Source organism: Daucus carota, chromosome 9 (assembly GCF_001625215.2).
Source record: "Daucus carota subsp. sativus chromosome 9, DH1 v3.0, whole genome shotgun sequence".
In the NCBI taxonomy this organism is placed as follows: domain Eukaryota; kingdom Viridiplantae; phylum Streptophyta; class Magnoliopsida; order Apiales; family Apiaceae; genus Daucus; species Daucus carota.
The window spans coordinates 22,156,083-22,174,230 of NC_030389.2; the positions used below are offsets into that span (position 1 = coordinate 22,156,083).

General features: G+C 37.2%; 1 non-coding gene across 1 annotated transcript; it reads left to right on the forward strand.

Annotated features, from left to right (window-relative positions):
• The first annotated feature begins 10,789 nt into the window (after nucleotides 1-10,789).
• LOC135149808 (small nucleolar RNA R71) lies at nucleotides 10,790-10,896 on the forward strand. The gene has a single exon (XR_010288023.1). It is a non-coding gene; the product is annotated as a small nucleolar RNA R71 (small nucleolar RNA).
• Nucleotides 10,897-18,148: the final 7,252 nt, after the last annotated feature.

An 18,148-nucleotide genomic window follows, 5' to 3' on the forward strand; every position in this document is an offset into this window, starting at 1 on the left:
GCTTCCTAAGACTTCCTTAAACTCATATAAATCAAGGACCCATGAGGGCCTCATCATTGACATTGCTTTAACCACTCAAGGATGCAATTGATCCTAAAGTGCCCTGTTCTGCCCTATACTCAAAAATGTGTATGTGCATCTATGTAAATGATTGTTTTCATGGATTTTATGGCTACTGGAGACTTGTATATACCAAGTCCCAACTCTAGGAGACTTGGGCCTAAGCATGACACATCCAATTCCTTAGTTTTCTATAGTGCAAAAATCTGCCTAAGTGTGTGTGTGTCTCCTTCCACCTTTACTCCTTTCCAAACACCATAAACCAAGCAACCAAGCCACAAACCTACTCTACATGATACATATATCTACTGTCTATTCTCACCAAGCAAGATATCACAATTTTTAACCATATAAAATGCAATGCCGAAGCAAAATAGTGAGCCAAAACAGAGCAGAATTTTCAGGGAGCATACATGAGCAAAATTTCAAATATATAAACATGATACTCTCAAAATAACCACTGATTATCATTGTAAACTATCATGTATGTTAAGAACCAACCATATTTCACAAGAATCATAGCATGCAATACCTAAAAATCTCATACAAAATCCAAAAATCATGGTAATTCATTCGGTTTCAACATGCATCACTAGAATCTTTTGTACAAGCTCTAATTCATGCCATATCATCAAAATAGTAGACATGCAAAGTCTGAAATCACACCAAAACTTCAGCAAATCATCACACCTTTCGAATATACAAGCAACCAACCTCAAAATCATGAAATTTAAAATCATCATATATATATATATATATATATATATATATATGTATACATTCGGCTCCTCATTGGAGTCATTGCCGAATGTGATGATTCAAGAGGATGCCTTGGCCAAATAAAGGTATTAACCTCACCAAGATCATCTCATGATCATCTTTAGGAACCCCCAAAATGGAGACCCTAAGTTCATAAGAACTAAGGCCCCATTACGGCTCCATAATCACATGCAAGCAAAAACTAACCTTGAAATAGAAGATACAAGTGTGGGTGATGAAGTTCTTGGCAAAACAAGCTTGATTCTTGAAGAAGATGAAGAAATCGAAAATGGAGGAAGGTTTAGAGAGAGAGAGCCGAGAGGAGAGGTGAGGGAGATGAGAAAAATGAGAGAGAATGGGTGTGTGTGGTCAAGTGGGTATATTCAAGTACTTCCACTTTGACTTGACTAGAAAATGTGAGTGGATTCTAGAAGTTACAAGATTACCCTTCTTGCTAGAGTTAGATATTTTGCATGCAAGGGTAGAGTAGACATTTGATAAACAATAAAAGTGTGATTTAAAAAGTATTAAAAGAAAGAGTTTTAGCAAATAAAGTACAAATCTATAAATCATGAAATTAATATCACAAATAATATGGAATTTTATAAGTTTAATAATATTGTTTTCAAAAATTTTGGACAAGGAATGAGTTTTAAAAGGATTATTACAAGTAGAGCTCTAATAGTCACATTTCACATAAATATAAAACACGAATATAATACACGTAAAATCTCGAGAAGAGTATATATATCTGTTCGCAAAAATCTACACGCAAGCGCACGTGATCACAAGTAATATATTTGTTCGTTCCCACAGAGACTGGTGAATTAAGAATACGCACCTATGCAACAATGTATGAGTAATTTTCACTGCTAAGACAATTAACAAGGATGTGTTCTTTTATACTAATAACTAAATTTACTAATCAAAATCAGAATAGGAAAACACATGGGATTCTAACTTCATTATCGAATTCATCTAGAATTGAAATTACTGATTAACATGCGACTGTTGATCCTAATCAGACAACACGAAAGTAATACATGCCAACTCTCGTTGCACACATATCATACCAATCAAAATCCACAATTAAGACAGAAATCTCATGGACACCAACAAAGCTCAGACCCTATATCTCTATAGCGGTAGTGTAAGCAGAGAGGTTTAATAACAGGTCGTCTATCGTGATTACACAGGGTGATAAAAATAGTTCAAGTCTACCACAATTTATGTTTCATTCACATAATCCTATGTTTACATGGCATAGTTCTAAATTCAATCATCCACTCTCGCTTCAGAAAGAATTAACAAACAACTTAGAAGTTAGCTACGCTCCTAAGAAGAATAAGCACGGCGCATGCAAAGAAATCAACGTACGTCACAAAATCAAGTAATTAATATTCTTTACTAGACTACATCGATAAGTCCATTAGAATCCCATGAAGGCGGTTAGTTCATAATCGAACTAATCGACATCATGGGTTCTAGTGAAAACATGATAAATAAATTACGAGAATTAAGCGGAATAAAAGTACTTGAATTAATAATAAAGAACACAATGTTACAGAATTGATGTTCACGATCTCGCTCGAAACTGTCACTTCCTCGCGAAGAACGATCCACTACAAAACTGATAATGTGTTTGATTACAAAAACTAAACTATCTTATTATTCTCTCTAAAACTACTTTTTTTTAGGGTTTTACACATGAGAAAATAAATTACATTGACCAAGTCAACCGGGCCTCGACCGCTGCTCAATTCCCTCAGAAAAGCTTCAAATTTCGGCCCGGAACAATTCTGCTGGGCGCAGCCGCTCTAATCAAGCGCGGGCGCGCTAGTTGACTGTGAGGTAGCGCGGGCGCGCTAGGCACTAGCGCGGGCGCGCTAGTGTCTGCCCCCGGATGGCCAATTTCTCCAATTCCGCTCGTTCTCGCGTGCATGTCCTTCCTCGCTCTAGTACCACTTCCGTAGGTGATCACGGTTGCATTTAGCACATGCAACAAGCCCTTTAAACCCTAGATAGCTCTAGTGGACGAGTGTGTTCTCGTGAGGGTTTGTAGAAGATGTACCCACAAAATCCCAAGTCGTGATGAATCCACAATTCTCTATTCTTGCAAATAATGCACCAAAAACAACCTAAAATGATAGAAAATCACTTCATCACCTCAACTCGTGACCTGCACATAAAAACACTAAAAACACATCAAAAGACACTAATCACTTAAGTACAACCAACCAATTTAAGTGGAAATGAAGGCCTATAAGTGTGTATAAATACCACTTATCACACCCCCAAACTTAAACTGATGCTTGTCCTCAAGCGTCAACGACACTATACAATAATACAATGCAATGCATGAATGCAACTACGTGATGAATGAGTGAACTATGAAGTAATTGCCTTGCCAATTATAATACCTCAGATTGTGCTAATGTTCTCGAATTTCATCTCTCTCGCTACTAAGTCAATTACTCTTCTATTTACAAGTGTGGAGTGCCAGTGTGTGCAAGCATGCTCTTTTATTGAGACAAGACAAAAACTACTACTCCCACAGAATCCCAATCAAGAATCGTAAAAGTTTAAAACTAACACCCCGTCACTCAAGTCCCACTAAAAGCCAAGGTCCCAAAGAATGTCCACACCCTTCTATTTTATTCACTATATTTTTTTTTCTTTTTATTGGTGATTAATTGCTCGGTCTAAGGTCAGAGCGCTTCGCAGTGTAAATGCGTTACGAACACCACAAGACTTCACACACCAATTATTCACTCTATTCTAGTGGTTTATTTAACCGTGCAATGGTTGAGATCCCTAAAGATTTATACACTAGTACCCATGTAGCGAGTGTTGGGTCAACAATCCCAAACCACGAAGGGCTTTAGGTTGTTAGGCACAAAGTCCCCTCAGACTTAATTACTCGAGTACTAATGAGCTCAACCTAGTTAATTCTACCACTTATTTTTTTTAGTGAATTTATTTACTACTATTTTTTTTTTTAGAAAGGTATATCTACTCCTCAGTTCCCCCAAACTTAAGAATTACAGACCTAAGCTGAAGGGTGCTCAATTCAATCCTAGAATTCATGGAATTTCGTCTAAATCCTATCTCAAGAACATATGTGAATTACAATTTCCAACACAAGCAATTTCCAAGTACTAACCAAGCATTGCAATTGAAACTACTAATCAAGAACTACGCACATAACTCATCATAGGCAATTAACTTGGCTTAACTTCATAATTCATGCAAATGCTCGTGATACTAACTACGACAATTACCACTAAACATGTAAAATAAAAAAAATTGAGAAAAATAGAAAAAACGTGAGAAAAATAAAAAAACGTGAGAAATAATCAAAGCAAAATAAACGTGAACTACATGAACTAACTAACACATGCAATAATAAATAATATTATAATAATATGCTCTTCCTTAGATTACCACCCCTAAACTTAAAATTTTCAATGTCCCCATTGAAAGTGATAAAAAGGCTAGAGCACCCACATACCTACTCGGAGTCCGAGTCCTCCCCCTCCTCTGCTGGAGGTGAATCAGGTGGAGGATACTGCATCCCTGCTCCGAATACTGGCCACTGAACTGTGACCCCCTGTGCCTGAAAAGCATTACCAAGAGCCTGTGTCAAGTCAAATGCAAACCTCTGGTGGATGTCATGCATAGTGTCCATCCGTCTCGCTAGTCGGCGATAATGAACATCTCCCATAGGCTCGGAGCTCCTCTCCGTCTGAGAAGTACCAGCTCCAGAAGCTCTAGTCCGCACTCTCCTAATAAACCCTGGACGTCCCCCTGGCATCTCATCATATATGTAACCGAGTCCTCGAGGGTGAGGAACGGCTCCTTCCCACTCCGTCATCCGGCTGATCGCCGAATGATCAATAGGTGCTGCTGGCAACTGTAATTGCTCGTTGGCTGGCCAACGAACACCGCTTGCTCGACATAGCTTTGTAACAATTGTGCCGTACGGAATGGCACCAGTGGTTCCTCCTTGTAAGAACCTCAGAATCCCCTGATGAATCACATGTCCCAGGTCAATATACTTGTCCGAGACAATCCCAAAGAGCAGAATAGCTCTATCCACGGTCACCTCATGCCCATGTGAAGATGGCATGATGTTAGCACAGATGAAGGCGTTCCACGCCTTCGCATACCGGTTCAAAGCGGCTGCTGGGAAAGAAACATGTGCCGGCAAAGGAGGTGCCGTCATCTTCCAATTCGTATCCGGCACACACATATCATACACCAACCTATCAAGATCAACCGGATCCTCGTCAAACCGGCGTTTGGCACGCCCAATCCTCTCTACAACCCAATCTTCTTCATTACGGCGCTTGGCACGCCCCCCAATCACTCTACGGATCGCCTCCGCGCTATACTCCACCCGGGTGCCTCGCACCACCGTGAAACCATCACGATTCTCCTTGGCATTAGCATAGAACTCGCGAATAATAGCCAAGGGAACCGCCTCCGGAGCCTCGCAAAAAGACTCCCATCCCCTTTCTTGAATCATGCTTAAGAGATCCCCATCTTCAGCTGTGGGTAAGAATCCCCTCTCCTTGACTATCGACTTATTCATAAGCCGTTGAAACTCGGTTCGTGCACCATCGGAGGTGAATTCAACCTCACCCATCGAGGAAGAATCGCTAGATGTAGGGGCTTGGGTGCTTGGTCCTTGTGATCTTCGGGCTCTTTTGGGTGCCATTGATAGAGATTTAGGGTTGTAAGATATTTGTGTGTAGTGGGTTTGAGAGATTTGATGGTGGTTGTGTGTATGGATTTGTATATATATAAGTAGGGTTTATAGAATTAGAATAGGAATTGGAGATGGGTTTTGTGTTTATATGGGATTTTGAAAGCTGAGTTAGGGTTATTGAGGATATATTTCGGGCTAGGCATGCAAAATTAGGATTGTGGGCTTTTAAAAACGGAGAATAAAATATTTCTGGGAGAAAATCGGGCTTCTGGGCAGACAGTAGCGCGGCCGCGCTAAGTGTAACGCGGGCGCGCTGTACACTTTAGCGCGGGCGCGCTGGACACTAGCGCGGGCGCGCTAGTGTCTGCCACCCAGGGCCAAATTTTCTCGTTTTTTTGCGTTTTTGAGGTTTACAACGGTACAACATGGTTCCAATGCGCGGGTTGCCTCCCACGAAGCGCTTGTTTAACGTCGTTAGCTCGACGTGAAGTCCAGAATTAATCCGATTCCGATTGAAGAATCGTGGTTTGTACCTCACGATTCACATTTCCGCCAAAGTAAGGCTTCAACCGTTGGCCATTAACCTTAAATGATTCATCCGGTGATTTGGCCTAGATTTCTACCGCACCGTGGGGGAATACTGTCTTGACTGTAAACGGCCCCGACCAGCGTGAATTGAGTTTCCCCGGAAACAGCTTCAACCGAGAGTTATACAATAGAACCAATTGTCCTACTACAAAAGATTTTTGTATCAACCGCTGATCATGCAATCTTTTCACCTTCTCTTTGTAGAGTTTGTTATTTTCATAAGCACGGAGGCGGAACTCCTCCAACTCATTGAGTTGAATCATGCGTTTCTCTCCAGCTAACTGTAAGTCGAAATTCAACTTCTTTAGTGCCCAATAAGCTTTATGTTCCAATTCTACTGGTAAGTGACAAGCTTTCCCAAACACTAGCTGAAATGGAGAAGTACCCAACGGTGTTTTGTAAGCTGTTCGATAAGCCCAAGCAGCCTCGTCTAATCGCAAGGACCAGTCTTTCCTAGAAGGGTTAACCACCTTCTCTAATATGCGTTTTATCCCTCTGTTAGACACTTCAGCTTGACCATTCGTTTGAGGATGATAAGCAGTAGCAACCCGATGATTGATATTATACCTCGTCATCATGGTTGTGAATTTCCTATTGCAGAAATGAGAACCTTCATCACTGATAATGACTCTAGGGACTCCGAAACGGGTAAAGATTTGTTTTTGAAGAAATTGCAAGACCACCTTAGCATCATTTGTAGGTAAGGCTTTCACCTCCACCCATTTAGACACGTAATCAACGGCTAATAGAATATACTGGTTGTTGCAAGATGAAACGAACGGTCCCATAAAGTCAATACCCCAAACATCAAATATTTCGACTTCCAGAAGCATTTTAAGAGGCATTTCATTCCTCCTAGAAATATTACCTGTACGTTGACATCGATTGCAACCCAACACAAACTGATGAGCATCTTTAAACAGAGTTGGCCAGTAAAAACCTGCTTGAAGTACCCTCTTTGCTGTCTTCTCTCCGCTATAATGGCCTCCATAACCAGTGGAATGGCACTCGCGCAAAACTCCCTCAACTTCATTATTAGGAATACACCGTCTGAGAATTTGATCGACTCCTTGTTTAAACAAAAAGGGTTCATCCCAAATATACCATTTCACATCGTGAAGGAATTTCTTGCGTTGAGCATAAGAGAATTCTGGAGGAATGACCTTAATCACCAGATAATTTACAATGTCAGCAAACCATGGCTCTTCGGCCTCAGCCCCAAATAACTGTTCATCTGGGAAGAATTCATTAATTAGAATACTGTCGGTAGTTTGTTTGCTATGATCTTCTAGTCGGGATAAATGATCCGCTACCTGATTTTCCGTGCCTTTCCGATCTTTAATTTCCACATCAAATTCTTGAAGTAATAGAACCCAACGAATTAGTCTTGGTTTAGAATCCTTCTTTGAAATGAGATACCGAATGGCTGCATGATCAGTGTATACCACTACTTTTGTTCCAAGAAGATAAGACCTGAACTTCTCAAAGCTAAAGACAATAGCTAGAAGTTCTTTTTCTGTAGTAGTGTAATTAAACTGTGCATCATTTAAAGTTTTGCTGGCGTAGTAGATAACATGAAATACATTACTTGTACGCTGGCCCAGTACAGCTCCTACAGCATAATCACTGGCATCACACATCAATTCGAATGCTTTACTCCAATCAGGTGCAGTGATGATAGGTGCTGATGTCAACTTCTTTTTCAAAAATTCGAATGCTTCCAAGCACTCCTCATCAAATTTGAATGGAATGTCTTTCTCTAACAGATTGCAAAGAGGTTTGGAAATTTTTGAGAAGTCCTTGATGAACCTCCGATAGAAACCTGCATGACCAAGGAAGCTTCGGATGCCCTTAACCGAGAGTGGTGGAGGAAGATTTTTAATTGTTTCCACCTTCGCTTTATCAACTTCCAGTCCCTTGGCAGATACTTTATGTCCCAATATGATTCCTTCTTGCACCATGAAATGGCATTTTTCCCAATTGAGAATCAGATTAGTTTCCACACAGCGCTTAAGAACCATTCTCAGATTCGTGAGGCATTCGTCATAAGATGTTCCGAATACAGAAAAATCGTCCATGAATACCTCCACATTGATGCCGATCATCTCTGAGAATATTGCCATCATGCACCTTTGAAAAGTGGTTGGTGCACCGCATAAGCCAAAAGGTACTCTTCGGAATGCAAATGTACCATAAGGGCATGTAAAGGTTGTCTTTTCTTGATCCTCCGGAGAAATAGCAATCTGATTATAGCCAGAATACCCATCCAACAGGCAATAGAATTCATGACCAGCCAACCTGTCAAGCATCTGATCAATAAAAGGCAGAGGGAAGTGATCCTTCCTTGTAGCTTTATTCAGCTTTCTGTAGTCCATGCAAATCCTCCAACCAGTGACAGTTCTAGTTGAGATGAGTTCCCCTTTTTCGTTGGCTACTACTGTCATGCCTCCTTTCTTAGGCACACATTGTACTGGACTCACCCATGAGCTATCTGAAATTGGATATATGATACCTGCATCGAGCCATTTAAGAATCTCTTTCTTTACAACCTCCTTCATGATAGGATTTAACCTTCTCTGTTGTTCCACTGACGGTTTACTTCCTTCTTCAATGAGAATTTTGTGTTGACAAAAGGATGGACTGATTCCCTTGATATCAGCTATAGTCCAACCAATTGCTGTTTTGAATTCCCTTAGCACCCTCAAAAGTTTTTCCTCTTCCTCACCTGACAAGTTAGCTGCAATAATAACAGGAAGAGTAGAACCTTCACCAAGAAAAGCATACCTCAAGTGATCCGGTAGCGGTTTAAGTTCAAGTTTAGGTGCTTCAATCACTGATGGTTGGAGTGGTTTGTGATCTTCCTTTTGTTCCTCCAAGCCAAGAGATTCGACAGGTGGTTCAAAATTCCTTCTCCAAGATGATGAGTTAAGATGATGGATTTCTTCCAATTCTTCTTCACTGTTCAATTCCTCATCATTGGTAAGGATTGCTTCCAAAACATCATTCTGTAAAACCCGCTGGCTATTAGTTTCTGCCGTAGTATCAAGTACATCCATACTGAAACAAGATTCCTCATCAGTTGGTAATTTCATTGCATTGAATACGTTGAACGTGACCGTCTGATCTTGTATTCTCATTGTAAGTTCCCCTTTTTGGACATCGATCAAAGTTTGCCCGGTGGCTAAAAAGGGTCTACCCAAGATGATAGGAATTCTTTTGTCTTCTTCAAAATCAAGAATCACGAAGTCGGCTGGAAATATTAATTTATCAACCTTGACTAGCACATCTTCAATTATACCCCTCGGATATGTGATCGAACGATCAGCCAGCTGTAAAGACATGTTTGTCGGCTTGAGCTCTGGCAGGCCAAGTTGTGTGAAGATAGATAGAGGCATCAGATTGATGCTAGCTCCCAAGTCGCATAGACACTTATCAAAAGAGAACTTCCCAATAGTGCAAGGGATAGTAAAGCTTCCCGGGTCTTTAAGCTTAGGTGGTAATTTTTGTTGAAGCACAGCACTACATTCCTCCGTTAAAGCTACTGTCTCTAACTCCTCGAGCTTTAGCTTTTTTGAAAGAATACCCTTCATGAACTTGGCATAGCTAGGCATTTGCTCGAGTGCTTCTGCAAACGGAATGTTGATGTGAAGCTTTTTGAAAACTTCAAGGAATTTACCAAATTGCTTATCCAGCTGCTGTTTTTTTAACCTCCTAGGAAACAGAGGTGGTGGATATAATGGCTTTGACACCGGAGCAGCTGCAGGGATAGCCCTATCCATTTCAACATTAGGTTTTATGCCAATTGTATTCGAAGGAAGTTCTGCTGGAATTTCTTGCGGTTCATCATCCTGATCTTGTACTAATGTTGAGGTTGGCCCTGTTGTAGTTTTTCCAGATCTCAGCGTAATGGATTGGACTTGCTCTTTAGGGTCCCTCTTACCTGGTACCTCTGTATCACTAGGGAGATTCCCCTGTGGTCTGCTTAATAAAGCATTAGCTAACTGACCGACTTGTGTCTCCAAGGCTTTTAAAGTTACTGCCTGACTCTTGTACATGAGTCTTAGCTCTTCCATGTCAGACCTTTCGTTAGCTGATTGCCCATGATTCTGAAATCCCGGAGGGTGATATGGCTGTTTAGGTGCATACTGTTGTGAAGTTCCAGCTTGACTATACTGTTTAGGTCCCTGTTGAAATCCTTGTTGAGGCTGATTATAACCCTGATTATTACTCCAGCTGAAATTAGGATGATTTCGGTTGTTAGGATGGTAAGTAGCTGGAGCAGGCTGTTGACCTCTCTAAAAGTTGCTTACAAATTGTGCTGATTCACTAGAAATGGCACACTGATTAGTAGAGTGAGTACCAGCACATAATTCGCAAATTGAGATTGGCTGTTGAATTCCTTGGTGAGCCAGAGAATCGACTTTCATCGTGAGAGCCTTAAGTTGAGCAGCAATAGCTGTAGACGTGTCAAGATCAAGAACTCCGGCTACCTTCCCTTGAGTAAGTCTTTGAGTAGGGTTCTGATATTCATTAGCAGCCATCATTTCAATAAGATCATAAGCTTCTTCATAGCTTTTAGCCCATAGCGCTCCTCCAGAAGCAGCATCAAGCATAGGTCTGGATTGAGGTCCAAGACCATTATAGAAACTGTTTATTTGCATCCAATCCGGCATGCCATGATGGGGACACTTCCTTAGCATCTCCTTATATCACTCCCAGGCTTCACAGAATGTTTCTCCTGATTGTTGAGAGAATTGAGATAGAGCATTTCGTAGTGCATCAGTCTTTGCCATGGGGAAGAATTTAGTGAGAAATTTCTGAGCTAGATCTTCCCATGTAGTAATCGAACCAGATGGTAAAGAATGTAACCATCCCTTAGCCTTATCTCTCAGTGAAAATGGAAAAAGCCTTAGCTTCACAGCATCATCAGAGACTTCATTAAATTTGAAAGTGTCACAGATCTCTATAAAATTACGTATATGCATATTAGGGTCTTCCGTAGGAGAACCCCCATACTGTACCGAGTTCTGGACCATTTGAATAGTTCCTGGTTTGATTTCAAAGGCTTTGGCTGCGATTGCAGGCCTGACAATGCTTGACTGGATATCATCGATCTTTGGCATAGAGAAATCCTTCAATGCCTTACTGTCTGGTTGTGCTTCAGGTTCTGTCATTGTTTCAGAATCAGAAGAAGAAGATGAATCAATTGCTTCCTTACGAGCCTTAGAACGTGTTAGCATAAACGCAACTCAAGTACCTGAAATAAAGAAAAGAAGAAAAGTGAGAAGAGAATAGAATCCTAGTCAGTGAATTTTAATGCACACTGATGACAAGTACATAAACTAAATTAATTAACACCGAGTCCCCGTCAGCGGCGCCAAAAACTTGTTCGCAAAAATCTACACGCAAGCGCACGTGATCACAAGTAATATATTTGTTCGTTCCCACAGAGACTGGTGAATTAAGAATACGCACCTATGCAACAATGTATGAGTAATTTTCACTGCTAAGACAATTAACAAGGATGTGTTCTTTTATACTAATAACTAAATTTACTAATCAAAATCAGAATAGGAAAACACATGGGATTCTAACTTCATTATCGAATTCATCTAGAATTGAAATTACTGATTAACATGCGACTGTTGATCCTAATCAGACAACACGAAAGTAATACATGCCAACTCTCGTTGCACACATATCATACCAATCAAAATCCACAATTAAGACAGAAATCTCATGGACACCAACAAAGCTCAGACCCTATATCTCTATAGCGGTAGTGTAAGCAGAGAGGTTTAATAACAGGTCGTCTATCGTGATTACACAGGGTGATAAAAATAGTTCAAGTCTACCACAATTTATGTTTCATTCACATAATCCTATGTTTACATGGCATAGTTCTAAATTCAATCATCCACTCTCGCTTCAGAAAGAATTAACAAACAACTTAGAAGTTAGCTACGCTCCTAAGAAGAATAAGCACGGCGCATGCAAAGAAATCAACGTACGTCACAAAATCAAGTAATTAATATTCTTTACTAGACTACATCGATAAGTCCATTAGAATCCCATGAAGGCGGTTAGTTCATAATCGAACTAATCGACATCATGGGTTCTAGTGAAAACATGATAAAAAAATTACGAGAATTAAGCGGAATAAAAGTACTTGAATTAATAATAAAGAACACAACGTTACAGAATTGATGTTCACGATCTCGCTCGAAACTGTCACTTCCTCGCGAAGAACGATCCACTACAAAACTGATAATGTGTTTGATTACAAAAACTAAACTATCTTATTATTCTCTCTAAAACTACTTTTTTTTAGGGTTTTACACATGAGAAAATAAATTACATTGACCAAGTCAACCGGGCCTCGACCGCTGCTCAATTCCCTCAGAAAAGCTTCAAATTTCGGCCCAGAACAATTCTGCTGGGCGCAGCCGCTCTAATCAAGCGCGGGCGCGCTAGTTGACTGTGAGGTAGCGCGGGCGCGCTAGGCACTAGCGCGGGCGCGCTAGTGTCTGCCCCCGGATGGCCAATTTCTCCAATTCCGCTCGTTCTCGCGTGCATGTCCTTCCTCGCTCTAGTACCACTTCCGTAGGTGATCACAGTTGCATTTAGCACATGCAACAAGCCCTTTAAACCCCTAGATAGCTCTAGTGGACGAGTGTGTTCTCGTGAGGGTTTGTAGAAGATGTACCCACAAAATCCCAAGTCGTGATGAATCCACAATTCTCTATTCTTGCAAATAATGCACCAAAAACAACCTAAAATGATAGAAAATCACTTCATCACCTCAACTCGTGACCTGCACATAAAAACACTAAAAACACATCAAAAGACACTAATCACTTAAGTACAACCAACCAATTTAAGTGGAAATGAAGGCCTATAAGTGTGTATAAATACCACTTATCAATATCAAATCGCTATTTTACAAGTTAAAGTTTATCGGCTACTCGCAATTTATCAAATGTCACTAAATCGCATATATCTCTATTATTATTAAATCGGGTAGCGACAACGATCACATTTATTAATATAAAGTCAAAACCGTCGCAACTAGTTACATTATTTAATCACGTAGCGAGAATTATTCATCATAAATCATACAAGCACATTCTAACGATATACGAATGTCACGTTACAATAAACGAGTCAAATTCACATAGTTTGGCAATTAAGACACGAAGATATATATATATATATATATATATATATATATATATATATATCACCAAAAATGAAATACTGTAATATATATAAGTCAAATATTACAGGCGTTACAAATCCTCAAAATAATTACACGGATAATCCCAGATGTCACAACGACTCTGTACTATCTCGACGAAACGCAGCAAGGCAAAACAAACTATACTGGCGCATACAAATCTACAAACTCAGAACATTACAAATTACAAATGAAGCTCAAGAGACATAAAAGTCATGAAATTACAAATTACAAATGAGATAGAAATGGTTGAAGAAAAAAAGTAATGAGAAGTTTACGACGAATAATTTGTTAAAATGAAAAACAAAGTTATTATGGTAAACATATATATCTTCAAACCTTAATCCTAGAATTTTTATATGGTATTTTTTAGGTAAATATCGGAGAACTTACCATTTGCATCGTATGTGACAAAGAGTATGTGCTCTTCATTACAATATTATTTTCTTTAATAATTGATTGAATTTAGTATTTTTAATAAATCAAGTTAAGATATATTATAATAGTTTCTCGGTCTCGCCTTACGGCGAGACCTCGATTTCCTTTATTATTATTTTTTAAAAACGACATCTTTGATAAATTAAATCATAAAAATAATTTAAATACATTTTAGTGATATTAAAATATATTAAAATAGTTAAATAAAATAGTTGTATTATAAAACATTGTGCAAGATGTTAACCGCTACAAATTAGTGGAAGAATAATCTATATTTTTAAATTAGTAGAAGAATAATTTTAATTTTTCTGAAACCTCTATGCCATTGTCAGAATTCGAGAATTGAAATTCATAAATTAAATTATGTAATATGGTCAATATAATATTGTGAATTTCAAATATGTATATATTTATATCTATATTCTATATTCTATATTTCTATATCAATATCAATATCAATATCTATTTATATCATAATTCCTGAACGATGCCACGTCAAGAAGTCCACGTAATTCGTAAATGCCATGTCAAAAAGCCACATATTTTAAATATGCCACATCAGAAGCGCCATCTAATCAACTGATTCATATATGTCAAGTTTTAGACAGTCCCACAAATTGTGCCTGCATTTTTACTTTTGATTTTAATTGTCTTAACTATCAAGTCAGCATTGATTGTCAGATCAGAATTTCAAAATAGCATTAATCACGCATCCTCGAATCGTGCCACTGATCACGACTTTAGTTCAGATTTAAGCTTTGCTACTTATTTGCATATGATATTCTTATCAGATCAGAGCAGATAATTTAAATTTTACATTCGAAACCATTTTTTCTTCCACGCCTCTAATCGTGACGGGTATGTTTTCTTGCTTGGCTTTCGAACTAATTTGTGTCATCAGTCGGATTTTGCTGCAGTAATACTGATCTTGGCTTTCTTTACACATTAATTTCTCTATCTACGGACTTTTCTTTGCACTTATTTACTGTATTTTTTAGTAAAATTCTACTTATCTTGCACAAATCGCGTTGATCCGTGTATGCATCAGGTAGTATCCGTCAATGCATACGATGCTTCGACAAGGGATGACGTCTCGAAGTCAAAAAGAGAATAAAACCATTGGTCGTGAAATAGGTCTGCACTATTTCCAGCTTAATTTACAATATTTGCTCCATTGTCTATATTTGTTCATTCTATTAATGTTGAACGGGTATCGAAATTTGTTGTTTGAACGCTGCAGGTATCATAATTAGTACATGATTTTGTATTTAATATGTTTGATAATTTGCTACAGAGAAAAGCTGAGAGATCCGTCCTCACGATTTCTATTGATTCCATGTTCCAGGAACTTGAGAAAAGGTTCGAACAGTTTTGTGCAAATGAAAGATTCGTGTTGTGATATAGAACTTGGGATTATTTTTTGAACATCATTTTTAACTCTTCGTGTTGGGATTTGTGTTGTGCAAAAAGTAATCTTAGTGTTTTGTCTTTTAATTATTTTGGATTCAATTTATTTTGATTTTGTTATAGTTTGTCATGTCTGATTTCTGATTTATGGTTAGTATAATTAGATAAATCATAAAGTATTTGTTAGAATGCCTAAACTAAATTGTTTGTTCTTTGATTCATTTAATATATTTTTTATTCCTAACATGTTAATATCTTCAAACTCTATTTGTGATTCAGATTAATGTTAAAAGAAATGAATGAAGATCTTAAAGTGAAATCGGTTCAAGTATTACAAAATGATTTCCGCACTAAAGTAAAGTTTTCATACGCATTTATTTTCAAGATACAGTACTCTTGGTCTTGCTTTCTAGGAAGTCTTGGACGTGTTCGTATTGTTGTTAACATCTTCATGCGAAATCATTTGTGTGATATACAACAATTTGTAATTAGTTTGTGTTTGTTATTTAATGGCTGTTCTCATGTGGAGCACTCATTTGATTCACCTGATATTGGATTAAGGCAGCCACTGGGTGAAAGTTTGGAAAGCTAGAAAGGCTTTTATGAAAGTATACGACCTACGCATATGGCATTGTGGCTTAGCATTGGTCTGTGTTCTCTTTTTTGTATTTTTGTTCCAGCTTTTGAGTTTTTTTATAGTATAGATGACAAGATAATTTTAATTATATTTTTTACATTATTTTTGCATAATTTCCTTTCGTAATGATAGTGATTATGATGCATATATGTCCTCTAATGCATTTATTGAGCCTCTTTTTGTTATTGAGTTTTCCTTGCAACTGCTGAATAGAGATGATTCGTCCAGGCCACTATCGGATGCTCATCGTGTGAAGATTTATATTCACTTTTCCTCAACATTTCCTTATTGATCTAGATTTTTTATTTACATCTTATCGTATATCATTGTCTTTTGACAAGAGCCACCGAGAATGAATATGACGCAATTTCCGTCCAGATACACGAATGTAGCCTGCTATAACTCATATGTAAATAGAGAAAAGTAGTCAAAATATTAATTTTCAATTATTTTGGCATTAATCCTTTTTTGTATAATATGTGGTGGTTTCCATATTAACCATATTCAATTTTCAAATCTAGATTTTTTGTTATAATTTCAGATTAATGGAGTCATTTTTCACTCCACAATTTTAGCTCTTGATAAGGAAGTTTTTATATATTAAATTTTTAAATATTCGGATACATGGATATAGACTGTTATAGCTCATATGCAAATAGGGAAGTCAAACTTTATTTGATTTCCACAGATTTTGAGATTAATTACTAAAATACTTTTTTATTTAATTGTAATTATCAACTTCTTATCTCTTTCGAACTAAACATGGAAAGATTTCCTAAACACTCTAGAAGATTTTTTGTATGTTATTGCTTTAAAAATTAAAGTGTACCATGTAAATTTAAATATAATGTATCCCTTAAATTTAGGAAACATTTAGATTCAATTAAGTATATGGTACCCGTTGCAAATTTTAAATTTCAACGCGGTTTGAAATCTTAGTATATAAATTATAATCTGTGATTCTAATTTATTGATTTAATATCTTATTCATTTATGTAACATATATAATTAGTAATGATATAATTAGTTTACTTCTCTATTAAAGAGGTCTTTATATATTTTTAATAAAAGACATATATATATTATATTTTTTTAAGAAAGATTATATTAAAGTCAAGTGAAGTGAATCAATTATAATTCTACGTTGATTATCCCTTAATTTATGCATGCATTATAAAATTTGTATTTAATTGAGATAACTAATCGATGTTTTTTAATTGTCATCTCTGAATGCTTGATGAAATACAAACCATGTATTCTGACTAATACCTAGAACAACATGCCTAAATTTCTAGGCTGATAATCGATACAAAGGATTGAAAAATTCGTCTCACTCGACTTTCTCAAAATGAGAATTGCAAGACTAATACAAATATAATGCATGAAGAAACGATGGGTGGTAAGTCTGATGTTTTCATATCATTGACGAAGTATATTCTTCTGGTTTCTTTGAACGAAGTTTGCTAATTCATCTGTAATATTCCGTTTTAGTATATCACAATATTTAAAAATTATATTTCTGTGAATATATTGATGAAGTAGTGCATCAACCTTTAGATATCAGGTTATATCTGCTAATCATATTTATCAAGACGATTTAGAAACACCGGTGATCTTTATTCTAGCAATTGTATATGAAGGTTCAAATGTGTGAATGTTAGATCAAAATTTTCATTTGGCTCAATTATATACATATACATATACATATTTAAATATATTTAATTTCCAAATCTATTTAGTGACATTTTATACAACTACATGAGATATCAGCTTTATCAACACACCGACATCGAAAGTCTATGTTAATCCAAGTTTGAGTGCAGTATATAGCATGAGACATAGATATTTATTTAATTTGCTCGTCATTCACATAGAATCATATAATTGTATATTTGATTTCAAAACAATACGAGAATAATTTATAAATCTTTTATTTCGTTCTCGGCTTAATCGTGATGAATATGTATCATTGCTAGATCTCTGATTATAACATCTCCGAGATAGCTGAATAATTGTACTACAATATTTAAATTTTTATGAAACAATAATGTAATAAAGTATTTGAGATTATGATCAAATCCTTTATAGAGTATGAGCTTTTCATCCGGACTATGTTGATTTAAATGACTTTTTATTTTATTTAATTTTTCATTTGAGATTATTTGATGGTTTGATTTTCTGTTCTTAATCATAAAAATTATTTCACAACGCCACAAAAAACAACTACAATATCAATACACCCGTGCGCGGAGCGCGGGCAAGAAAAGCTAGTATTCTTAATGAGCGAATAACCCGTTTAGCCACTTTACCC